A 26,977-nucleotide genomic window follows, 5' to 3' on the forward strand; every position below is an offset into this window, starting at 1 on the left:
CTCATTGAATTTTCAAATCGATTGCGTCAATTAATGCAGAAACTAGACGAGTTGTTGTTGGTCGGTCGTAAAGTTTCTAAAAATTATGCTGGTGTCTGCGACGTTTAACGACTTTAAAGCGAATGGCACACAACCTCTGAAATGGCAGCGTAAACAATGATATGAAACGGCACAATTTTCCCTTGGCAGCATCTTTATTTTTCATCTCCTTTGTCTCATTTAGAGTCTAGACTGAATTTTGAATTATTGCACGACACCCAGAGTCAACAGCATCCACTCTCTGGGTCGGAGTAGATGTGTCTGGTCTGCGGCTAACCTTGCGTATGAGTAATTTCATTATGATTAGCCGCCTTGTGCTGCATTTCAAATGAGGTCTGCGGGACCATTTAACGGCTGTGATATATGAACAGTTGGGGTACAATAATCACACTGTAAAAACGGCGTTTATTACTTTATTTTAATTTTAAAAAAATATTCAAATTAATATTGTCAATGTGTAAATTCTACAAATATGATTGACATCATTAACCTAAAATAAGTTTTGTATTAAAAAATGCTCTGACTACACTATATTTAAATATAGTTACAAATACTAATTTATTTTTTATTTTTTATTTAAAATATTTAAAATAGGCTTACTAAATTTTCAACATAATCAATCTGGTATAACAATCACTGTAATCAGATAAACAAACTCTTATACTACAAATCTATATAGATATTATTTTGATCTCTGCTTTATGTGTAATATATGGTGAGTACCATACGTTGACATATTTCTCAGATGGTAATTCTTGGCTCGTAAAATCTGTTAGCGAAAAGCGAATCGAATGATATAAAAACTACGTTCTCTCGATAAGGGCAAACCAATTTTTTTTTTAAATTATGGGGTGTTGCATTTGTTGAACCGCCAGCGTTGTTGACAAGTCAATTTTCACTTGTATACTTTCGATAAGCAATTTTTAATTCCATTTTATCGTTGTGGCTGTTATGCTCTGCCCCGCCACGCTTCGACTAATTTGGTTTGGACCCCGAGAGTTGGGTTTCGGGGGGAGAGGGGAGGGCAATGGATCGGGGGTGCCTGTCAACTAGCAGCGTTAATTTAATATGCGACATTTGCACTTTTCGGTCAGTCCCCGATCCCACACCTCACAGCCCCCCGGACTTGGGTTCATCGGTTACGCTATCGCCGGCGGTGTCATGTTCTGGGAACTGGGGGGCTGAGGAGGTGGTCCGTGGGAGGTGTCTTTGCGGTCTGACCCTCCAGCGGCAGTAGCAGATTGTGCTGGCAGCGAAAAGTTCAATTTAAGCAATGCACTTTGTGCACTTTCGCTGGTCTACCAGCCGGGGAAATGGAAATGGTGGCTCTTGCCTGGGAAAAGGGGGGAAAGCCAGTCTGGTATATTGCTCATCGTTTGTCATCATGACGATGATGGTTGCCATAGTTGAGCATAACGCATTTTTATGAAATTCAAGCACTTCGAGAGATTCCCTTTGAAGGAGTGCGGGATAATGAAAAACGCTCGCTACTGTGAAATTTGAATTTTCGTGACAGTCAGCGACTGGAATAATGAATTTATTATGCAAATGTCTAGTGTTAAATATGTGTACCATAGGTGTTAAATTCCAGGAAATTGGACATTATTTTCACAGTTTATAATGAAATGGTTTATTAAAGCTGTTTTAACTCTTGTAACAAAAATATTGGTTTGGGAAAGAGGATTGTAAATTGGAACGGTCTAAAAGTTGGGAGTTGCCAATAAGATTTTGTTTGTATTCACAATCGAACAAACATATGTATATATTTTTAAATTTTAAAAGTTAAATATGGAACTTTCTAACAGTATTGGTTTTACTAGCTTCCGACTAAAAGGCAAGACAAAATCAGTAACCCAAACTACTAAATTATTTAAGTTAATCCAAGATTTTATTTTTTGTCTAAGGTCTAAAAAAACCATAAGATATTCAAATTTATTTGTACTTTCTATCAAAATTTTATGAATAAGATTTTAACTTTTTTCTGTGTACATAAATAATCCGATTAAAGAACTGAACCTGTAGACGGCATCAACAAAATAATTAAATCTTTTTTTATTTCTCTAATACCTCTTTTTTATCGATATAATACCACATTACTTAAACCAGCTTACACTGTTTAAAGCTTTGATAAATTCTATTGTTTAACTGGACGGAAGTAAATGACCGTGTTGAAGTTGTCCTATAGTGATTTCTTCCTACAATAATCGCATTTTTTGCCTATTTGGATTCTTCTTTTGCTTCGCAGAAGGATTTCGCATGCTCGACTGCTTTCTTTCCGTTGCCATCATTGCCTTGCCCTGTTATCAGCTTAAAGTAACATTTTTATGGCCATAATATGCGGCTTAGTCACTGAGAGACAGTCTCTTAGTCTTGATAAGGCTTAAGTTGGCTGCTTGGCTGGTTTCGCCCGAGTTCTTTGGAAAGTTTGCAGATAATGTCGTGGAATGTCTCATATAAAAGTCAACTTGATTAGGCTGGAAATAGCTTAACTGAATCATTTGTTGAATGGGTGGAAGAATAATCAAGAGCAGTCCAAGGAGGTGGTTTTCCAGAAGGTCACTTCTCACTCTTTTCAAAACCCTTTCTTGGTCCGCAATAGTGGCTCATTACGGGCAATTAGTGGTCGTCCTTTGGCAGGCGAGGGCGTGTCTGGTCGGTCAAGTCAACAGAAATAGAATTATTCATAGCCCACCGAGGTATGGGTTCACTTAGAAAAACGAACTTAGCTTTACAGATTGCAGCCATCGTTTTTAAAATTATTAAAGGCTTTATACCCCTTTTAATTATGAGTTCCATTTATGGGAAAAGTGGAGATATGAAATTTGTTGTTATCTTCAAAAATTTGTATGCATATAGATAACAATAAATTAAGTAACAGTATTTATAATTAGAAAGTAAAACTTTTCTAACTTCCAAATTTAATCATGGAAAATTATGAATTTTTAAAAAATTTATTTGAAACCCTTATAAATTTATTAGACACTTAAAAATCTATAAGCTTGATTAACTTGTTTGATTTTATAAATTAAAAAAAAAGAAACCATTTGTAGAAGTGTTTGTTGTGCTGGGCTCGCTGTGCAATTAATTTGCTGGCAATAATGAAATCTAGGACAAAATGGCAAAACTGGCAAAAGGAAAATCGTTGACAGTTGACTGCATGCGGCACTCAGTTTTCCCCTAGTTTTCCCTTTCCCTTCATTTATTTTTCTTGTGCATATGGAAAAAGTTCCTCGTATTGTATGTTCTTTGGCATTCAATGGAATAATTTCATTCGCCAGGTGAGCGAATGTATGTACATATGTTTGCGAAGACATTGCCATGGCCTATATAGCAACCCTGGCTGATGCAGAGTTGCCAAGGTGTTAGCGGCAAATCCAACATTACCCATTCCTGTCCCATTATCTGCATATCAATCGCCAGCAGGCGCAGACTGATACTAGAAGGCCTTATAGATTATACCTCCCGGAGTCCCAGTTTCTCGTCCTGGGCCATATTTTTAATCAAACTAAAATGCCTGGCAACGTCGAGTGTATTCTCAACTCCCACTCATCCGGAAAGGAGCGAGGCAGGGGAAAAGATTTCAACGGGGACTCCCCGGTCTTGTGTTTTTGATTTGCTTAGGGATGAGTGCTTCCTGGCCGGACTTGTTTACACAGCACTCAGTGGCAAAGCGGTTGCTCCCCTTGATTTGTTCACTTAAAATTATATATTTAAATTGAAAAATTAGTGTGGAATCTATACCATGGCTTGGGAGTTGACTTGATTTCTTCAACCAGTAAGATAGGTTAATTTTTCAGTATTTATTTAGACGGTTGAACCCAATCACTCTATTTGTCGATAGATCATTTAAATAAAAAAAATATTTTTGCTTATTTGCATTAAATTAGGGGGTATATTTATACAAATACAGATGTTTTTTTGAACATTTGTAACTTTATACATTCAACATTATTTATAAAAGGGATAATACAAACTCTAATTTGTTATGTTTGAGCTTTTTCTTTCTTAATTGATATTGCTCATGTCAATTCAAGAAACCTTATTCAATAAATAAATATGAATATAATTTGCGACTTAAGCAATTTTTGGAAGTTTACAATAATTAAATTTGAAAAGTAAACTATGGATTACTGTTATATATCTTATTACAAATATCTGATTAAAAACTATTCCATAAGATGTATTTAACAAATAAACAAATGATGAATTGTCGTTAATCCAATGAGACATTCGATCATATTAAAGTTGATTGAGTGCCAGTCAATCAATATCAAAAACATCGGGGGAAAGTCGGCTTAAGTGTGTCAGACCTGTTTTTCCTTAACACAGACCCTGATTTCCCTGCACCTAATGCCATTAACCCATTATCTATGCACCTGTCGCAACCCCCCGCAATGCCTTTTGGCCTTTATTTTCGAATATCGCCTCGGTGGCGTGTGACACTGATTAGACCTGCTCTGATGATGATGATGATGGTAATGGTGACGGTGATGGGGCTGGGGATTATAACCATACCGGCTTTGTCTGATGGCGTGCCAAAAAGTTATCAATGAATCACTTTAAGTGCGCTAATTTCCCGCCGCTATTTGCATTTTCTCTTTCCCCATTTGGGTTAAATTTATTTTTGGCGTTTGTTGATTTAAATTGTTAAGATCTTAATGCCATTGTTGCTGCTGTACTTGTTGATGCCTATTCATCAATCAAATGTCCGCCGCTCTGTAAGAACAATTGCGAATTTATTGTAATTTGTTTGAACAGCTGCCAAAGGCAAACATCACGAGGGGGCGGTGTCGTCGGAACAGGGGGCGTGGCCGCTTTTGTTTAGCCAGAGATTAGGCTGGCCCTTTCCGAGTTGTCCGAGGACTACGGGTCCAAAGTCCAAAGTCCCGAGTCCTGGGAACCGTGTACGTGCGAACACGCAAAAATTGTTCAGCAATGTCTCTACTAATGATAATTACATTCGACGTGGCCTTGCTCCTTTCGAGGGGCGGTGCTGCGGGGGTGGGGCAGGCATATAAGCCGCTTAAAGCCTTATTCGTGACACATCCCCGTCCCGTCCCGCCACGCCCCGCCCCCTTTGGCCGGCCAACAGCAGGCATAATTTTAATTATCATCAAATTGCGTTACATTCTCAGCAGGCTTCAGCGGGCAATTATTTTACTTTCCCCATTTGATTAGCTTAACATGCAGTCCGATTTATGACAACAGTTTACCTTTAAAGTTTGACTCTATTCGAGGATACTCAAATCTATTTTGGGGCAAAACAATTTTGGGGATTAGGCTTTATCAAGTTACAAAAACGGCTTTCACAACAAAGAGGTTTTTTTATGGAATATCATATTTATACCCTTGCAGAGGGTATTATAATTTTGGTCAAAAGTGTGCAACGCAGTGAAGGAGACATCTCCGACCCTATAAAGTATATATATTCTTGATCAGGATCACCTCCTGAGTTGATATAGCCATGTCCGTTGTCCGTCTGTCCGTCTGTCCGTCTGTCCGTCTGTCTGTTTCTACGCAACTAGTCTCTCGTTTTAAAGCTATCGGATTGGTTGCACACCCTTCTTTCTTTGCACGCAGTATATAGTCGGAACGGCCGGGATCGGCCGACTTATCCTTAGCTGCCATATAACTGATTGATCGGAAATGCCATAACTTTGGTGTTTGTAAGTTGAAGTTGGGATTTTCTATGGGTTTTATATTTGGCCAATCAATCCGACCTACCAAATTTCTGGATGGGTATAGCTGCCATATAACTGATTGATCGGAATGCCATAACTTTGGTGTTTGTAAGTTGAAATTGGGTTTTCTATGGTTTTATTTTTGGAATATCCGACCTCCAATTTTAGGATCGGCCGACTATTCCTTAGCTGCCTATAACTGATTGATCGGAATGCCATACTTTGGTGTTTGTAGTTGGAGTTGGGTTTTCTATGGTTTTATTTTTGGCCATCATCCGACCTCATTTCATAAGGATCGGCCGACTTTCCTTAGCTGCCTATAACTGATTGATCGGAATGCCATACTTTGGTGTTTGTAAGTTGAATTGGGTTTTTATGGTTTTATTTTTGGCTCTCCGCCTCCATTTAGGATCGGCCGACTTATCCTTGTGCTTACTGTTGATCGAAATGCCATACTTTGGTGTTTGTAGTTGGGTTGGGTTTTCTGGTTTATTTTTGGATCATCCGCCTATTCTGGATCGGCCTCCTTGCTGCCATATCTGCGATTGGAATGCCTACTTTGTTGTTGTTGTTCGGTTTTATGGTATTAATGCATTTGATTTTATTTTTGTTTGCTTTTTGTTTTGTTTTCGTACAGTTTTTGTTAGCTTAAATGCAGGGTCAAATGATTTCTTTGAAATTTACTTATGTAAATTATTTCATATAAAAGAAGTAGACATCATGAATTATTTAAGAATTAAATTACCAATATATTATAGTTCCGGTTGATTGATGGGAGGGACTGATCAACTTTGCGCCGTAAACTTTTGGATTAAAAAAATAAGAAATATAAATGCAAATGAAAATGCATAAAGAAGATTGGTTTTGAAAATTTAAATTTTCTTTAGGTCAGGGGGTGGTTACTCGAGAGATTTCTCTTATCTTTGCATTTAATTTATATACACCCCATGGCTCATTGTACAAACATGAATTTTAGCCCCAGTTAAATAACAAATATTTCACCAGACGAATTCAATAATTATATTTTCCCTGGCTTCATTCTATCGCTAAACTTCGCCGGCTCGATGATTTGTGTAAACTGCAAACCGTTTATTCATTCTCCTTAAATTTAAACTTTTTAAAGGTCACCCGCTGCCAAATTGATTAAAAACAAGAAAGGAAAGCTGGGGGCCAAATTGATATACCCTTGAAGAAAATTTTAAAAAATATTTTCTAAAAAATTTTTTTATAAATATTTTTTTTAATTAAAAAAAAAAACTACTTTTTTAAATAAAAAAAAAAAATTTTTTATTTTTTATTTAATAAATTTTATTTAAAAATAAAATAAATATTAATCATTTTTTTTTTAAATTTTTTTTTTTTTTTTTAAAAAAAAAAAAAAAAAAAAAAAAAAAAAAAAAAATTAAAAAAAAAAAAAAAAAAAAAAATTTTTATTTTTTAAATTAAATATTTAAAAATTAAATAAAAAATTAATTTTATTTTTTTTTATTTTTTTTATTTTAAAAAAAAAAAAAAAAAAAAAAAAAAAAAAAAAAAAAAAAAAAATTAAAAAAAAAAAAAAAAAAAATAATTATTTTATTATTAAAAATTTAAATATTTAAAATATTTATTTTTTCCAACCTTATAATTTTTATTAAAAAATAAAAAAAAAAAAAAAAAAAAAAATTTTAAATTATTAAAAAAAAAAAAAAATAAAAAAAAAAAAAAAAAAAAAAAAAAAAAAAAAAAAAAAAAAAAAAAAAAAAAAAAAAAAAAAAAAAAAAAAAAAAAAAAAAAAAAAAAAAAATAATAAAAAATATAAAAAAATTATAAAATTTTTTTTTTTTTTTTATTTTTATATTATTTTTAATTTTTTTTAAAAAATATTTCAACTATTTTATGGTTTTCGGTGTTTTGTTGGTGTAACTTTTTCGCTGCCAAGTTATTGGGCCAAGTGACAATGGCCAAAATGAAATTTATATTGTCAGCAAAATATTCCGCCACATCCCCTCATTTTATTACGTTCCACATCAAGTGCCAGGAGCTGGGATATATATACGTATCGAGAATATTGTGGGAGGACCGCCGCAGCACGCTTGGCAGCCATTGAAGTGAGTTAATTATTCAAAGTTGCTCATACGCAACGTTGTCGCTGCCAGCCATGCACCATATACCCCGATATGCATGCACCGTCACCATATAGTGCCATATAGTACGACTCGGGTTACGTAAGAACTTGCCAGGAATTGGCGGCATCTCTTGAGCTCAAGTTCTCTCATTCTGCTTCATATTCGGATCATGAATGTTAAACAAGCTGAAATTGATTGACAATTTAGATTTCGCTGTCTTTTGATCCGGGTATCGCGTTGTGCAATGAGGTGGCAGGCAAAACAACAGGTTGCAGTAGCCAGCCTTCAATTAGATCGTTTAGATAGCTTCGTTTAATTAATTAACAAAGCCCAATGCGCCAGTTTATGGATAGGGATAAATATTGAGCTAAGCATTTATGATGTTGTGAAAAGATTCCGGTTATTGGATCACTGGGATTAAATGTATATATGTAGTAAGTAGAAGGGATTACTGAAATGGGATTGCAAGTAATAACTCACCATATGCTGATTAGAAATGGCAAAGCTTAAGAATGAAGCGGTATAAAAGAAAAACAAAGTACATAGAAAAGGAAAACTTTTTAATTTTTTAAGCCTTGGAAACATACAAAATAAGCAGAAAAATCTATTAAAATCTATTCTAATCGATACATTTTCCAATTTTTGTAAAACAAGTAGTAAATAGTAAATATACATATCATAATTATAGCTTATTTTAGTAAAATTGTGTTTCCATTAAATGTATCTTGTAAGATTGAGAGAAAATGAATTAAGAAATTCAATATAAAACAGATTATAATAAGACTGCGCTTTTTCTAAATCCTAAAAGGCTTAAATATTTTCGAAAGTGAATACTGAGGCAATCATTGAATTCATATTAAAATCAAATGGAATTCCATCCTGAGTGACTTTCCTTAACACCCCAGTCCTTGCAATTGACAAATAGCTCAACGCTTTTCTGAATTGCAATAATTAAAAACTGTAATATGATGGGAATAATTTATTGTTATATATATATTGTGTGGGCTTCTTGAGTGCAGGAATCGATATTATTGATCCAATTTTTACGCGACTTATTGCCATTTTCCCTTTCTTGGTGCATTATGGCGGCGGGTTGCGGGTTTACCGAGTGATTTGAGAAAATATTTGCACTGTTTGTCATTACAATTGATTGCCGGCAATCAAAAAAGCTCAAAGCACATGTCAGTTTTTCCGGAACACCTTGGATGGAAATTAAACCAAGACATGGCGTGGGGACTTCCACAAAGGCCAATTCATGTCATTAAAATGTGGCGGCATCAAAGAAATTTCGCCAGCTAAAAATCAAAACAAACCCAAGACATATGAACCGATTCGCATCTTTGTAGCCTGACAAAAGTTAGTTTGGCGTGGATAATTCCACTAAACACAATAAAACATTTTGCGCCAGCGGCATTAGGAATTTGCATAGAAATGAAAGCCTCGCAGCCGGAACTGAGCCACAAAAAACGAGGGGAAATGCAGAAAAAATAAAGGAACGTTGATGAGTTTGCGGTTAGAGGAAAAGGGGGCCCTCTGCTTGTTAGGGGCTGTTTTTTTAGCTGGCTCCTCGGGCCGCGGATGTAAATAATAAAAAGCACATTAAACAGCATTTTCTTTCATTTCGAAACGAAAACGAAACAATTCCCCACTCGGACTAGGCCAAACACACACACACACACACATACATAAGCCCTTATTATATGCATTATACATACAGCACACAGCCGCAAAGAATGACCGCTCGAAAAGTATGCTACACTTGCGGCTGGCGACGCTTTGACACTTGGGCAGACGAACTACTTAGAGTGGGCCACGGTCCATTTTCCGCATTTCCCTTGCACTCTAAGGTCCGTCGGGGTAGCTCGGAAAACTGGGCGGCTTAAGACCCCGCTGGCTTACGAGCCATCCCCTCAGAAACTTCTGCCATAAATATTCTTTGTCTCCTTTTTAAATCCTCATCTACCAGTTTAGACTTTAAATGTACCGAATAATTTGCTTGATGACTTGCCGAAAATATAAGTCCATCAGCAAATGGAAAAATGGATTTCCAGAGTTGGCATTCGAATTTATTGACATTCGGAAAAACGTTTTCTTGCTCAAATAAACTTCTATTATGATGATCTAACTTTAGTAGACAGAAGGTTATTAATAACTTCATCATGCTTTTCTTATGTACTAACAACCCAAGACCAACCGAAAATAAAAAATAGAGAGACCTTTGTCAGGCGATTTACACTGAATTCAAACACACAATTTTCGAAATATTCTTTTATAAAAATGTAAAATAAATTTCATTGTATTTAAAAAACTATTTTCTATATGAGACTTTATTACATATTTTTTAAATTAATTAGTATAATTAATTAATTTTAGAATAAATAACCATAAGCAAATGATAAGAAAAAATAATTGATCATTTTAATGTTTTTGTTATTTGTTTGAGGTAGCTGTCATATAACTTCCTTTAACTTTCTTCTTAATATTTGTGATTTATCAATCAAACGGTCAATTTTTATCATGTAGTTTGGTTTTCCAATTTCCTTGAGGGCATTGCAAGTTCGTTAGGAAGTCTGGTCGTGTTTCGTTCTGCATCAAATTGTGGCAGCTGCTACTTGTGCCACTTGCTGCTGCATTACTGCCACGTTCCGTGCGCTTTTCCTTCGCTTTTCCTACCCGAGTAGTCCCCTCTCCTCTGCGCCTTTCATTTTCATGTCCAATTTCCACGAGCTGCGCCTAAAAGAGTTGGCTGGCTGCACTTGAAAATTTAGCAGTCTCCGAGCCACCTGACTGCTGCCAGTTTGCCATTTTGCCAGTTTGCCAGTTTGGCTTTTCCACGGGCTACTGTCTGCCACCCCTTTTATTCTGTGGGTTGTGGGTTGTGTGGGAAATGTGAAATGAAATGAAATGTAATCCAGTGTCATGTGCCATGTTTATTTGCCTGCTGGCTGCTGCTGCTGCTGCTCCTGCGGAAACTCCTTCTCTCTGTGGTGGCTGTGCCAATTGGGTTTAATTCGCTGAATGCTTTTTGACAGATTCCAAAATTAACTGATACCACACTCGAGTGCTCCGACAAAGCCAGCAGAATGTTTGCCACTCGATGGCCCATATTTCCCAAAATCAGATTGATAATGGACAGGAAAAAATACAACTCATAGCTGCTTAAAAACCACTTGAAATATTAACGTTTTTATTATAATTTTAATTTAAAATGCAAATGAATTTTAAGGTTATTGTATAATAGTAAAAAGTTTTTATATTAAAAAACAATTCAATACAGTTACATTTTTTTTTGAGTGGTTTAAAAACACAGCTGACAAAGTTTCACATGTGTAGGACCAAAATTTCCCAAGCAATTTTTTTCGGCTAGTCCTCGGTAATCATTTGGTTTACCTTAAGTTTGCCAAACTCTAATCCGATTAGGGTTTCCCTCTGCTTGCACATTCTCAGGATCTGGGGAAGAAAATCGCTTTATGCTGATTAAGCGAAGGCGTATTGCATTTCCATGTTCGAAGTTTTTGGCCTTTCAACTTTTTTACTAATCTCGGTCCGAGCAAATTTGAAATGCAAGTCAAGTAATCAGGAATTCAGTCGGCGTCTGAGTAAATTTGCATTTCCGCTCCTCTTTTCTTTAAGCGGCTTTGCCGCGCTTCGTTATACTCAATTTATAATTAATATGATTTAAACGAACTGGGAATAATTGATTTCGAGGTTAACAATAAGAAGAAAGGCGGAAGCAATCAAGGGAAAGTGGGAAGTGGGGAAGTGAAAATGAAAATATACTGATAATAATTGTTTTCGATGTGCATTAAAAATGGGAGGGAAAAGTACCCAAAAATCCCTTCTTCAGCCCCTTTACTTATTCAAGCAAAAGTTTGGAAGTTGTTCTTTAAGAACTTTGCAGAAGATTTCAACTTGTTTGACTTTTAATTTAAATCTTTTTGACATTTGTTATGCTTTTCAAACTGCAATAAGAAATGATTTATATCCGTAAAAGTATTTATTGCTAATAGATATAAACATATGATGATAAATGAGTGGCTTTTATTTTCTTTACATTCGTATCTATATGTCTATTGTAACGAAAATCTATAATTCTTGTTGACTGTCATTATTTGGTACAAGCTCCGACAGTTTCTACTTAAAAAGTTTTTGTAATAATGGAGGCAAGCAGGTGGCTTATATAATAGTATTGACCAAATGAAGAAAGTTAACAGGTGGAAACTTATATAAAATTTGAGAAAAGTCTGATTATGTGATTGAACAAAGTTGATCTTAATATGTGCTTTCAAAAAGTAGCTAGTTAATTATAAACGCAAGCATCTGGGTTTGTTGAAAAATCCCTAGAAATTTTAAATAACTTGATCGAATTTTTTATAAATTTTTTTCTTAATTCATAGCATAAATATTTTTTGGTTTAAAATTCCTTGTCATTATATATTTTTAGAAAATAATATTTTTTTATTCATATCTGTATAATTTTTATAGTACACTGCATAAAGTCAATTTTAAAGGATTATGTGAACTGTGAAGAGCCCTGAACTTAACGACAAAACAATTCAAATATCTAACAATAAGCATCCATTAGATTGAATGAAGATTTTAATGAAGATTTGTTTATTCTGGCATTCACTAATTGACTTTTGAATGTCACTGCGATGACTCTGGTTTGAGCTTATCAGAAGCCAAGACTATTCAAATATAGATTCCTGAGCCGATGAAGGGTCACTGGAAATGGAAATAGATACGTTTGCCATTCCCATTCCAACCCCCAGAATCGAAGTGGAGGGCAGATATTAAGCATTAGCATAATCTGCTGACCTATGATAGATGGCTCGCTTGGGTCATTTGCATAAGCTGATGCCGCAGTGCAGACGCAATCTGCTTCCGACCATCCTGCATTTATAGCTGCTTATGTATGTTTATCTGTTTGTATATAGTAACCATGCCGATTTATAATGGCCAAGCACAACAAACGGAGTCAAGTGCAGATTTCCTTTGGCAGCAACCACTTCCGACAGTGAATTTTGATGAGCGCCAAGTGCAGTGGCTGGCTGACTAAAAATAAAGTGCGGAAAAGCGAGGAAATTGAAAGTGCGCTGGGTGAAGCTCGAGTGACTTGCTAAATATGCAAATTAATGGAACCAAGCCGGAATGTTGCCTGCAGGTGAGTTCTCCCTTTGAACTATTTTCGGCTGTGTGTCGCTAACAAATGTGCAGAAACGCGGCTTGAACAACTGCGGCTAACAATGCCACATCGAGGGGAAAAGCAACTGGGGTTGCCGCGAAAGGGGCAAGAAGCGGAGAATTTGTCGCCAGCCCTTGACACAACAAGCCGCAATAACGACTAGCTGCAAAATACACAACAGAAACCAGAAACCAGAAACCAGAAGCCAGAAGCCAAAGGACGAACAGCAAACTGCACTAATAACTAACACCCGGCCATAACAATACAAACAGAAACCACAGGAAAATAGTTCTAATAAACACTCGAAAACGTGTTCTCCTCCTTCGTCTTCCTGCCCCACTCACTCACACAGAGACACGTGTTTTTAGCCAACCCAATAATAATTGTGACCGCATTGCGTATACGTCATGTGTTGCAGTCAGCAGAAAACCATTTGATTTGAAAACAGCACCGGCAGCAACAACAATGGGCTAAGCTGTGAACTTTTCCATTTCCGGTGTAAATTCATTTTAATTGCAACAACTAACACAGACAGCGGGCTGTGGCTTTTTAATTAATGAATAGTTAATGCCACCATGGCAAATGCAGGCTCTCATTAACGCGATATGCTGGCTAAAATTGTTCAATTGCTAATTGAGTAATTTGTTTGCCTGGCATTTCATTTCGCAATGATTGGATTGCACTTTTTCAGCAACATTCATTTGTTTGCTAGTTGTTGAAATATACTTTTTGTAATGTAACTATTTTCAAATTACATATGTATTAGGTTTATATATTCTTAAAGACATTCTTAGCTCAAATGTTATACAAACACATTATTCTGATGATAATGAGCCTCCTGACAATAAGGGTTTCAAAGCTCCAGAGATGCCGAGAAATCAATGAATGCTTTTCTGTGTATAAATAAGCAATTCAAACGGAAGTAATACAGATTAATTTATGATGGGTTAACTGTTAAATACCCTTTTAAAATTGTATTTATATATTGTAATTTTGATTTCCAGATAATATTATATTTTTAACATAACGAAGAATATATTTTATTTACATAATCATTATTTCAACACCTCAAAACAGCTTTAAATAAGTACAAAAAATTAAACATATCAAAATTACTATTTCCAAAATAAGGACTAATATCCTGAAGCAATTAGTATTAATATGTTATATGTTGGTAAACAGGCTAAATTAAGTGAGCTAAGTCCAGCTCTTTCAACTGCCTTTCTTTGCATTTCCTTTACTACAAGTTGCCTTATCTTAGCAGAAACAACTATTGAACTAGCGTTTTATAGGCAGTAGTTAGACAGATAGATATCTTCAAATGGTTATAAATTATTTCCAAATGCTCCATCACCTCCGCGTCGTATCCTCACGTCATTTGTCATTCCGTAATGGAGGCGATATAAACCTTATCGAACACCCCGACTAAAAATGCTTCATATGTTTGTTTTCATTTCGTGTTCGATTCTAATCGTCAGTATAAATCACTTAGCACTTTGGCCGCTATCGAATTCCGCCCACGGCACTTAGCAATCGCTCGAAAATTGTATTATATGTTGTGAACTTATTTAGTTTCCAGCGTTATTTACCTTTGCTAATTAACCGCACTGAATGGGTTTTTAATATTCCATTTTATTTGTTCAGGGCCACTTTAGTTTAATATTTACCATTGCTTAAACTTTACTAATTAACTGGTTTTTAATTACATGCGCTGCACGAGACGATTAATATGTGTCCGTAAGGTGGTGCTAATTGCCGTCGAGAAACGCCCACTGGAGACGAGGGAATTACCTGAAATTGATGGTGTTCGGATCCCGTGGGCGAAAGCTGAAATTGTAAATTTATGCCAGAGTTAGCCGCGCTCCGGCTACCTGAACCATCGATCCGCACACATAGCCGCCCGCGGCAGGAATATGTGCCAAAGCTCGACACTGATTTGGCTTAAACGATAAAGCCAGGAGCAGGTCCTTTGTGCCCAGTCGGCACCAGACTAGCACACCAGTAGACCACTGTACCAGGAGAATGGTAGACCAGCGGACCAGGCCAAGCATAACAGTTTAAATGCGAGCAGGGTCTATTAAAAAACCAAATGGAGTACACACCGGCACATATCCACTTTGGGCGGGGGGTGGAAAAGGGGGGTTAGTCTACGACATGCCAACACAAAAGCCAACATGCAATTTATGAACAGCTTTTTGCTGGCGGGCCCAAAATGCTCGTTTGAAGCTAACGAAACGTTCTAGCCCTGTTCCTGGCCAACAAGCCAGTCGGTGGAGGGGGGAGGGGGAACGGGGAAGGGGGAACGGGGAAGGGGGAAGGGGGAGCTTTGGCAAGAAAGCGTAAAAAAGCATCAAGTACAAGAATGCCATTTGATCACCGGGCAGCCAACGAAGCGGAAATGCCCTTTCAATATGCAATTGGCCACTTTCGCGATTTTTGCAATGTTTTTTTTTTTCAGACCTCTGGGCGGGATTGGCAGCTAAATTATTCAGTGTGAATTTAGCACACGGTAGCTTCTATGCATATTTTACTAAAAATTCAATAACAGTTTCTAACTGCATATGTTTTTTTAAGGTGTCCCCATTTCTAAATGCCACACAAACAGTGCCATGCGAAACAAATAAGTCTAGATAAGCAAAAAAGGATCCAACCTATTTAATGGGAATTATTTTTCATGTTTTATCTTTCAGCTAAACTATTTGCGATTTCTTTAATGGATTTATTTTGAAATGGAAATTTATATCCAATAATTAAAAGAGAAAAACGCTTATGTCTAATTTTGTCTGTTGTCAAGTACACAATTGTCTATATTAATTGAGACATAACACGGAAATGCTTTAATGCAATTAAATTAATTTAATGTGGATATTGAAGCTTATTATCTAGGCCAGCAAATGCAAGTGGATTAAAACTAATTGAATAAATCAATTGAGTAATCCTCAATTCCGTTCTTTATGTTTTAAATTGACAAGCTCCCCAAACGAAGGAATATTTTTTGAAAGGGAAAGGGTATCTAAGGACAGCTGAGGTGAGTAGGGCAAGCCCTTAAGCCAGGAGGTTTCGAATCGGGGATGAGAATGAGGATGAGGATGAGGACGGCCAAGTGGAGTGCGGCGGTTCTCAAGGGAACCCAGTAGAGTCGTGGCACGTTCCCTGCTCGAGGTTCTTTTTGCTGAGCCCATTGTTTGTTGAGGAGAAAGTACAGCAGTAGAGACAGAACTCTCTAATTTACAAGACTCATGAATTTATCAGGCTCGTAGGCCTAATCAATATCAACAGAGACACGATAATTGGAGCATCCAGCTCTTTGTTCACTTATCGAAACACGGGCAAGGTATTTCAACAATTTGTGAGGAAAATGTAGCATACACATCAGTGCATTGCAATCTTTTTACTTATCTATACGTAGACATTTTTTATCGAAAAAATAGAGCACATTTTTATAGTGTGAAGGGAAAGGTAGTGAAAAGGTAGTTTTAAAGTTTTGCTTTTAAGTTTCTCCTGTCCAGATACAACAATTTGTTTAAGAATTTATAAAGTCAGGTTATAAAAATGCACAATTCCACATGCTTTCACAAAAATGCTGTCCATGAAAGCATGCCACCATATGCTATTATTAAAGTTATTTAAGCTGGGGTTTCGGACCCCAATCCCAAACTTTTTACGTGGCATCCGTGATCCGTATCTCACGGAAGCCCGGAAAGTTGCGTGGTGGAAATTATATGTGTGCCAGGTCAGGGAAAGTGGCTGGGTCGCGACTCCACTGGAGTGTTGGCATTATTTTTCGATATATCGATGCATGGGGCTTCAAGTGCACTTTTCAATGCTGCATTTATTACGGCCGCAATGTTGCGAAAGTTATTTTCCACCGCCCACAGCCCACAGCCCACTGCCCGTTGAAGTGGTTCTCCTGTTTAGTTTCCATGTTTCATATTTTATGGATGGCCGCAACAAAAGGCGGCTTTCGAATTGCTTTCGTGTCGAAGGCTGCAACTCTATGGGTTTCTATTTCAAGTTCGTTCTTTTTTTGGCAATTTAATTACAGCTCTCGTGTGTCCAGAAAATAACTTTTGCAAAAATGAGGGCTTTTCAGTTGTGTTCGAGAACTATTTCATTAGATGCAAGAGAGAAAGTTAAAAACGAAAATGTATTTTAAACTTTTTTCTGTTGACTTTAAGCTTAGTTTTTGTAGATAAAAAAATAAATGCTTTTGTTAAGCAATGAATCAGATGATGGTTTGTGAATATTTTTTGTACATTCTAAATATTTATTGAATGCAAGATTTAAATGTTTGTTAATTTACTAATTACAATGTTCACACATAAAACACAAAATAAATGGCAACTATTTAAAAAAAACTGTGTTAAAAACTTAACATAAATCATTTTCAACGAAATTAAATTCGATATTAATGATTTGAAAGAACAATAAACACAATTCGCACTCATTTATTGAAACAATTTGGGAACATCAAACTTTCATTTCAGAAAGGTTTATCAATAAAGCGCCAAATGAACATCAATCCAAATACCCAAAGTGCTTAGCTTTTTTTAGCTTTTCGCCCCTTTTTGTCCGGTTGAGCGCCAGAAAGTATGCTACACATTTTATGTGTCCCGACCTGGAAGGTTGGGTCTACCCACTTTCACTTTCCTGTCCCATTTCGCCTTTTTCTCGGCCAACAAACAATTGTCCGCGACCTAGAGCGAAAAGCAAATAATTTCGGCAGGGAAATGTCACATTTTATTGTTTGCTCCATCATATTCGGCCGAGGAAAGTGGAAAAGTGGAGCACTAACTTCGCAAAGTCGTAGGAATTCCATGCCACGGGCTAATAAAAGTGCGAACCTGTCGGGGGAAAGGAAAGTTTCGCCATGAACATTTGAGCAAAACACGACCCAATTCCAGACGTGCCTTATCGCTGGGCGTCGGGACTTCCCAAACAAAAGACCCACCAACAGCGGCATAATAATACGAAAATGAAAACAAAAATGTGTCACGAATCACGACTGAGGCGCCACCGAGAACTGCAAGATGTCAACATTTACAAATTATTATGTAGATTTCGCTGATGTGAAATTCCGATGACTTTCGCTTACCTATTTTCTTAGGCCCCACACTTGCGCCTGGGAAAACCCCGGTGTTTTCTCCAATTAAGAGCTATATCCGCGACTCTTGGGCACACGCAATGTTAAATCAATTATACAAATTGCACACCCCACTTCGCCGACCCCAGAGGTAATCAATCTGATTACAATTGAACATAAATTGTTGCTCCCCTTGAGGATCTCATCCCTAGTGTTGTATGCAAATTTTAATAAGCAGGCATACACACATGCTTAAGCACTTGGAGAAACCCATTGTTTTTTATCAGAAGTCTCTGTTTGATTAACTATCAAATAATAGTTATACCATTCTGAAGTGGTTTTCACTTTAATAATTATAAAAAATCATAAAAACCCTTATCTTAATATATGGTGACTATACATTTGATTATACATTTTCTCGGCCTTCCCGGTGTAAGCAAATAAACCTCATACTAGATTGCAGATCTACAGAACATTATTTTGCTTATATTTCCAATTAAGTTTGTAATTAAATTTAATATGCACGCATTTTGCGCAAGTGTATTGGGGCACCCTGTTTATGACAGGGTGTGTCCCAGCTGACGGGGCCGTAAAAAGGGGAAGGAAGGCATAGCGGCACACAAATTAAAAGCGAAAATAAAGTTGGGCGTAAATTTTCAATTTCGTGCAAAATGATGGGAAAATTATATTGAAAATTCAGCGCCGCCTCCAAGGGGAAGTTCTCAGGCCCACCCCACTACACCCCAACGAACTACCCCTAACTGTTTGTGAAGGGTTTTCCTGGCCGCAAAAGCCGACAACGTAAAAAGTTTTCATTCATCAAGGAAAATAGCTTTGAAGTTTGCCACGAAGAACTTCTGGCGGGCCGAAACTAAGATGGAAATTAACCTGGAACTTGGAACTTTTGATGGTCTGCGCATCTAGCGTTTCGTGACGTCATGGACGTAATTACGCATACGCCGCGTTGGTGCTGCTGCTGCCATTGAATGTCATAAAAATGTATTTGAGGTAAGGTTAACAATAACAAATAAACACGTGTGCGTGTACATACGTGTATAAACACACATGCAAATGTGCTAAGAAGAGGCGAAAAAGAGAGGAACCAAATTGTAAACAAACATAAAGTGTTGGGCCCGTGTAAATGTGTATGTGGGGCTTCTATTCATTTACAAAATGCTGGCAATAAGACTACCCACCAAGATGACGACTACGGCGTAAAAAAGGTGAAGGAATCGAGGCAGGAGCGGCATTCCCATCCTTGCCAGCGATTTTTGAAGTCTAACGCTCTTATTTACACATTCGGGCGCAGCTGTGTGTGTGCCATTTGCATGTGTGTGGGTTACTGCTCTGGAAGCATCAGGTTGGGAATGAATATAAACCCATACGCCATACGCCAAAGCGAATATTTTATATTATTGGACTCGCCTGGCGAAAGGCGAAATGTATTTATGCCATTCGATATCAATATCGAAATGAAACTTTTGCACTCGGAAAAGGGCTTGCCTACACGTATTTCTTGTTTATAAAGGGCATAACATATAGTGCCTATGGAAATATTCAATAATTTAGGTAAACAAAAACAATATCTTGATTACGGCAAATGTGCAATGTTTTTCTATATTATTTCCTATGCAAAATATTATGTATCAAAATAGAAAAGGAAAGTGTATTTAAGAGTATAACCTATGGAGTTTTAAAGCTTTAAGGTTATTTGGACAAATACATTTACAACCGAAAAAAAACATACTTAAATGAATTTAAAATTATTTTAGTAATAAATGAAGAAGTCGTTTATTAATTAATCAAAGTGTAATGTAACATGTCACATACGTGACAGACCCAAACTATGATTAATTTGTTATTACTCATAATTACTTATTAGCATTGATCATAACTTATTTATGATTAATATATATTTAATGCTCTTGTGACTAATCATAAAATTATCTCAGTGATTAATTTAAAGAAAGAGAAAAAGAGAATAAACATAGGACCAAAAATCATTTTAAATGGTATTTCGCAATTAAATCAAGTGACAGATACCAGAACCGGTAAAGGGAGCGGAGATGGAGATGTAACTTTGATCACGCATAACTTTTTCACGATGGTCCATTTGAAAATTTCTTCTACATTTCGATAGGTATTGATAAACACAATAAAACTGTATTTTTATTTTCGATATTTAAATTTTAAAAATCGTTATAAGCGATTGTGGGTTAAAGGTGCAGCTTGAAACCAACTTCTCGTAGGAACTCCTAAAATCTACGTAAAATGTATCTCTTTTATAGTTCGAGATCTCAGCGTTCATACCGACAAACAGCGGACAGACAGAGGACAGACGACGCAGACGGACATGGCTAAATCACTGGCTAGTGACCCTGATCAAAAATACATACTTTAAATGGTATTTGCACGAATTAAATTCCCTTTCAAATAACGGGTAAAACTATTTTTATTTATTTTCCCAAATATTATTATAACCCATGCTGAATTTTTAATATTAAATGTTGCAAATATTTGCGCCAAAAATCATCAAAAGTGTAAACCGCAACGAATTCGATTTGGTTGATATATTCTGGTTTTGTGTCTGGCCAAAACGGCGACACTCCTGGGAATATTTCCCCTGGGTAAACCCACGGATGGGTAATGTGAGATGTTGAATCATTTGAATGCTTTTAATTTTTGTTGATGCCCTCGCAAGAATAATTTCGAGTTGCTACATCTTAAGATGAATTCTGTTGCCATCTTTGTGAGACTTACATAGTATATGGCGGAGGGGGTGTGGAACAACAATCAAGTGAGAACGAAACTCTTTTGCCCCGGAAGAGAGGGAAAAAAGAAGAAAAGAATAGGGAAAAGCGACTTGCTTAAGCGATTTTCCTAGCGAAAATTATGTATACATGTGCGAACATATCAGCATAATTCCAAAATGTCTGCACACATGTGTACACACGCAGGACGCAGGACGACGAAGGAACATGTCTATTTGGCTTCACTTCTGGCCTGGTTCCATTTCCTCGCCTTCTCAGACGAGTGGGCGTGTTCATAATTTATTTCTGGGTAATTGACAGCAGGCTAAATGCTTTACGGAGTCGAGTGCCCCGAATGCTGTAATTTCTGTCCGTATTTCACCTTAAAAGATTCGCACAGGCCTACTCCTTCCTCGTCCTGTTAAATGGTGCGTAAAATTTCACACTCAATTTGTGATCCTTCCGGCCATTATGCTCGTGGTTTATTAATGTCAAATTTATGTAAATACTTCAAAAATTGACAGTCGAGGACTTTCATATTAATTAATGCCCCATTGGGCATCTCGGAAAGGACTCACTGGAATCCTTGTGGTCAGCGCGAAAGGGGAAATCGGTAAGTTCCTATTCGAACTTTTTGTTCTCCGACTTTTTGAACTCGTGCCGGAACAAAAGTTTTCCTTTCTTCAACATAAGTTTTTCCGTTTTTGCTTGCTTTTCTTTCTCAAGAATTTCCAGTTGAATGCAGTGAGAAATGCACAAAGTGAATTAATTCTGGCCGAAGGTAACAAGCGATGATAAATAGTTGCCGAGTCAACGGAAGCCAACTATAATAGAGGAATTCTGCCGAGAATTTTCGGTACATGCCGTTCCTTTATTTTCCATTATTATTCACTTTCAATCTGGCCCAGCTACATTAAGGCGTACATTAAAAATGATTAATCTATGCGAAATATGTGCTCAATATGAAATTCCCTTAAAGTCACCATGAAAGGTAACTTTTTAAAACGTTTATAAATTAGGCTAGACATAAATTTCTATTAAAATGTCATTATCGAAGTTGCTCAACAAAGCTATTACAATATGATGTCAACGAAGAAACGAAATCAAGCCACTTATTTTTAGATTTCAATTCAAAGGAGCTTATTTAAAAGGTGAAATTTATAATTTATTTATGATCAAAATATTCGCTTTGCAATTTAATCATCATCAAAGAACTTTGGCAACAGGGTTTTGTTTAAGCTTGTCATAAATAAGGTCTAGACATGTAAATAAATGTTGATTAATATGTACCTTTTTCATTTACCTGGCAAAACAAAGGTAATCAGCATTTCTTTAATCTTGCGAATACTTTGTTAAAATAAGCTTTAATTAAAATTTCATTAAAGCGGAAAAATCCACAAACAACCCTCGCTTGTAAATTCATCGATTTTGGATTTATGCGATTATGCAAAAGTTCTTTACATTTACCCCCCTCCAATAATTAAAAATTGCTTAAGGGCTACATTTTGACGGGTTTTGATTAACCCAAATAAGTTTTTGCTGGCTGCACACAAATATAATGGATCAGAATACTTTTAACTTGGTCGAAAATCCAATTGAATCCGTTTTCTGGTTAACGACACATTGATGCCGTTTGAAGTCATTCGAATTTATCAAGTAAATGCAGTTTGACAAGTTTGTTTTCGTTTTGCACAGAGCAAAAACTTGTTGTCAAAGTGGAGGGAAGGGGGTTCTGGTAATTCGTTATTATACACTGCAATTTCAGTGGCTTCCAAAAAAAAAAGAAAAAAATTAATCTTCAGCTTTTTGTTCATTAAACTTTATCAAAGGCAGAATTACTTGGGATTACTTTATCTGCTCATTCGTGGGTTTAATCAATGAATGCACGAATTAATCCCTAACCAAATGTTTTTTATATTTCATTCATAGCGTGATTGCTTCCACATTTGGCCTTCATTTCGAGGGATTTCACTTAGAAAAGCTCTGGTTTTTTGACTGCACAAAGATAGCCTGGCAAATTGGAAGTTCGGGGTCATTCGCTGGCAACATCCCTGACATTTGTCAACTGCGAAATGGCCAAAGGAGCTTTTCCTGGCTAACATGGCTAACCAGGCCAGCAGATGGAATTGTCTCTGGGATTAGCCACGAACCAATGGAACAGATTGGACTGCTCGGGGTGTAATTGTTCCGATACTATATAGACGAACAGATGTCTGATTGATGGGCGCAAACGTGTGAAGTGCAGGCCCCCAGAAAGCGACCTTGGGCCAAAGTGAAATGTTTTCCTCTGGTGGGTGGGTAATTGATTTACCAAATGCAAATGCCAGCTCTAACCCTTCAATCTGCCAAGGAGCCGGAGTTGTGTCCCCAATTTGGATGTCAGGCAGGCGATATAATTTCAGGCACGTACACAACATCCCCCCAAAATACCCCCCTTTCATTGCTTTAAATTTGTGTCTCGCCTTCAGTTTCTGTTTCAGTTTCTGTCTCTGTTTCGGTTGTAATTGCCATATCGCAGTCCCGTACTTTGAACGGGGCTAAGTAAATTGGTTTGACAACCGCAAAGGGCACGTGGGGCCCACCGATATGCCCCCAATAGGCCGGGTTTCAGTTCCACTCCTCCTCGGGTGACAATCCCCAGCACGTTCTGCCCATGAAAATACTTTTTCTGACCAAGAATCCAACACGTTTCAATACCCTGCGGCAGGTCTATTATAGTTCGGCCTCAGTTTTGTACACTATTCGTCAATTAAAGTGGCAAATTAAAGGTAAGCAAAATGTGCTCTTTAAATTTTAGTCAATGGAAATGCAAAAAGGTGCTTAAAAATATTATATTTCCACTTTTAGTGCACAATAAATATAAAACGTAATTTAAAATTTCATATATAAAATGTATGTTTATTTAACTTATTTCAAAACAATGCCGTCAAAAGTTTGTTTAATGTAAAAAATACTCTATTTAAATATATATAGTTTTAATTATCACACATTAATAAACAAATTATATTTATCTATGCAAATATACTTTTTAATTGAATTAGAAAAGTAATTGTTTAAATTAAATATCAAAATGTTGTTTATAATTAATACAAAAATATTGTTTATAACAAATACTACAACAATATTTGCAAATATTTATTCGAAATCCAACTCGGAACTTTAAAAACTTTATTGGTTCAATACAGATTATGCAAAAATGTCAACATGTCAATTTTATTATTCAGCGAAATATTATCTGCTAAAAACTGCGCCTCCAGCTAAAGCATGAAAAATCAGAAAGTAGAGCGGGAACTTTATCTTAAAGTGTCACTTCGAGGTTGAGTGTCTAATAAGTTTGTTCTACACACACGAAGTGCAATAGAGTTGTTTATGACTCTGATAAGATGTTTCTATGGGGTTTCAGGCGAAAACTGAGATAAACTTCATATTTTTTAACAGGGAGATATTAAATTGTTGTGAATTGGACTTGCTGACATCATTTTGGGAGGGTATCAATAGTTTCGTTTAGTCCAAATCAAGTTTTGATTAAATTTAAACACTTTATATATATTTATATTTTACGAGCACATTTCTGTTGTCGTTGGCGCTTACTTGGCGCATTCTTGGAATTTTTAATGGTTACTCGCGTTTGGGTTGCTTGATATAAGCCTCGCACGTTGCGAATTTCGCTTTCTATTTGTTTTTTTTACTTACAAATCAAAATCGAGCATAGGAATAGTCGATGGATCTCTAACGATAATTTGCTATGTTCTGCTGCTGGCCAAGAATGCTGCACAATTGGCTTTAACGAGCCGTTAACAACTGAATATTTGAATATTTAAATAAAATCTTATAAATACGAATTTGTTTTGTGGTGTATACAAACACCCGAGCCCCACACGCATATAATTATATAGATTCAATGCAGGGGCAGACATATAGAGCTGTATATCGAAAGAAATCGGACGTTGTTTCCGCCGCCAAAGCGACTGAAAACGTTTTCCAACAAAAATAAACTCTCCTTCTAGTAAATAAATTCCCTGCCTTTTAGCTAAGAAATTTGGTAATGCATTATTTGCAATTTACTTAGCTGAACTTGGCTTGCTTTATTTATTTAAATAAGTCTTGCACGCACCTTTCCGACTGGATTTTTGCTGTTTTCGTTGGCCGCTAAACTTATTTGTTTACCCAATTTGTTTGCCGAGTATTATTACTCTTGTTTTCTATTTGATTACACTGCTGTTTGAGCGTCGCAGATACACTGGCACACAAAAATTCACTTTATATATTTCTTAAATGATCTTTGCTATTTGTTTTGGGTGATTTCCTAGCCCTCGCCGCGCCGCATTGGTTTTCGAGCTGGTAAACTTGATAATTTTCACGCTTCGAACGGAGGCTATTATCGCCGTCCGCCGGCTTCTTATCCACTGGACGAGATCGCGGAAAACCGAGGGAAATGCAGAGCGGAGTGGAGCGGACACGGAGCAGCCAGCAGCAGCGTTGCCGAGCGAGTGAGCGGAATTGGAATCGGAATCAGCTCGAATGCCAAAAGTTGCGGCGTCGAACGACGGCGGCGAACATCATCGTCATCGTCATCGCCATCGCTCGTTGCCTGTGCGAAAAAGTGTTGTTTTCTCGATGGGGCTAAAATGATGCCGCCAATGCGGCCGACAACAATATCAAACACCCGCCCTGTTGGCCGACGCCTACGTCACTGTTGCGGCCAACATGTCGTATGCTCGATGTTGCCGTTCGAAACTGTTGCCTTTGGATTTGTAGGTTGGTAGGTCACCGTTCCGTATCTGAAAACGTATCTGTATCTGTGCGAAGCGTATCTGCGTCTGTATCTGTATCTGTATCTGTATATGAACCCACTCATAAGTTCATTAACGCAACAGTTTCGTTCGCTTGTATCCGTTACCGTTACAAGCCACCACCAACCGACCAAGTTAACCCCCGAAATTTCGGGGTAATTGCTTGAGGCCAAAACAGCAAATGCGTATTAATGAATCCCCTCGATTTTGCACGTGCTGCCGCAGTTTCGAGCCTTTTGTGCGGTTTGTTGTCGCGAACGGGTTCATTCGGTTCGTTTATTTACTGTAGTCGAATAATGACTTTCGCAGAACTAAAGTTAGTTCTAAAGGGTTCGTAGCCCCAATTCATCAGCGAGCACAAATAAATCCTGATTGAAAGGGTTTGAAGGTATATTCTTGACTTATCTGGCTTTGCAATTCTATGGAGCTGTGTATTTAAGCCTAAGAACGCAATTATTTTGATGAAATAATAATAAAAGGTATTGGACAACCAGAGAATTCGCTTTGCGTTCTAGTCTCATCCTCTTACAGTTTTGGTTAATGGTTAAGATATAAATTTCCCAAATGATATAACTTCAATACTTTCAGGATTATATATAAGCATTATTCATTTTTCTTGCGTCCTCATTTTTTGTAAACTTATTGTAAACCTTAACAATGTATTTTTTTATATTTTAAATATATTAAGAAGAAGAGCAAACTTCCACTAGCCGAATTTTATACCCTTGCTGCTTTTACAAAAATTAAATATTCTGTAAAATATAGAATATATATATAAATATTAATGTAAATAAAATTTTTAAAAATTCTTTAAATTATTTTAGCATTTTTCAGCTTAAAAGTGTTTTGTGTCACAAAGATTTATTTACTTTAAGCACTTATTTAGCGTACCACAAAGATATGTTCGCAATGAGTTTTGAAGCAGAAATTGAACCAAATTTGTGTGGAAAATGGGTACTAATTCTGTTTATTTATGTAGGCATAAAGTTTCCTTCCACTCGCACCTGCGAGTAGTACGACCCGCGATATTTCACATTCCCAAAAACTGAAAAATACCATTTGGCTCTTAATGAGTCGCCAATTTGTTGGTTTTTGTAATGGTGCATTTGTTTTCCCCCAGCTGTGTTTGTGTGTTCGAGACTTTCATTTCCAGTCCGTAAAATATGCAACTAAATTTCGGTTTTACCAGCTGGGCCGAGGGGGAAAACAACTATTTGTAATTAATTTGTGCATGTGACGAGCGCATTTATTGCCGAAATTGCGGCGCAGGCGGCAGATGCTGAACGTCCTTCCCGGCGGCATTTAGCGGCCGTTTTATGGCCATCTAATTAACTGGTC

The 26,977-nt window shown here is 36.8% G+C and overlaps 1 protein-coding gene across 1 annotated transcript in view; it reads right to left on the reverse strand.

Annotated features, from left to right (window-relative positions):
- Window positions 1-25,325, reverse strand: part of LOC108039075 (potassium voltage-gated channel subfamily KQT member 1) — a 43,132-nt gene extending 17,807 nt beyond the window's left edge. Inside the window, exon 1 of the mRNA XM_044459350.1 lies at window positions 24,961-25,325. The gene's annotated coding sequence lies outside the window, so the exon portion shown is untranslated. The remainder of the gene's footprint in view (window positions 1-24,960) is intronic.
- Window positions 25,326-26,977: the final 1,652 nt, after the last annotated feature.

Source organism: Drosophila rhopaloa, unplaced genomic scaffold, assembly GCF_018152115.1.
Source record: "Drosophila rhopaloa isolate 14029-0021.01 unplaced genomic scaffold, ASM1815211v1 contig_195, whole genome shotgun sequence".
NCBI classification, from domain to species: Eukaryota; Metazoa; Arthropoda; class Insecta; order Diptera; family Drosophilidae; genus Drosophila; species Drosophila rhopaloa.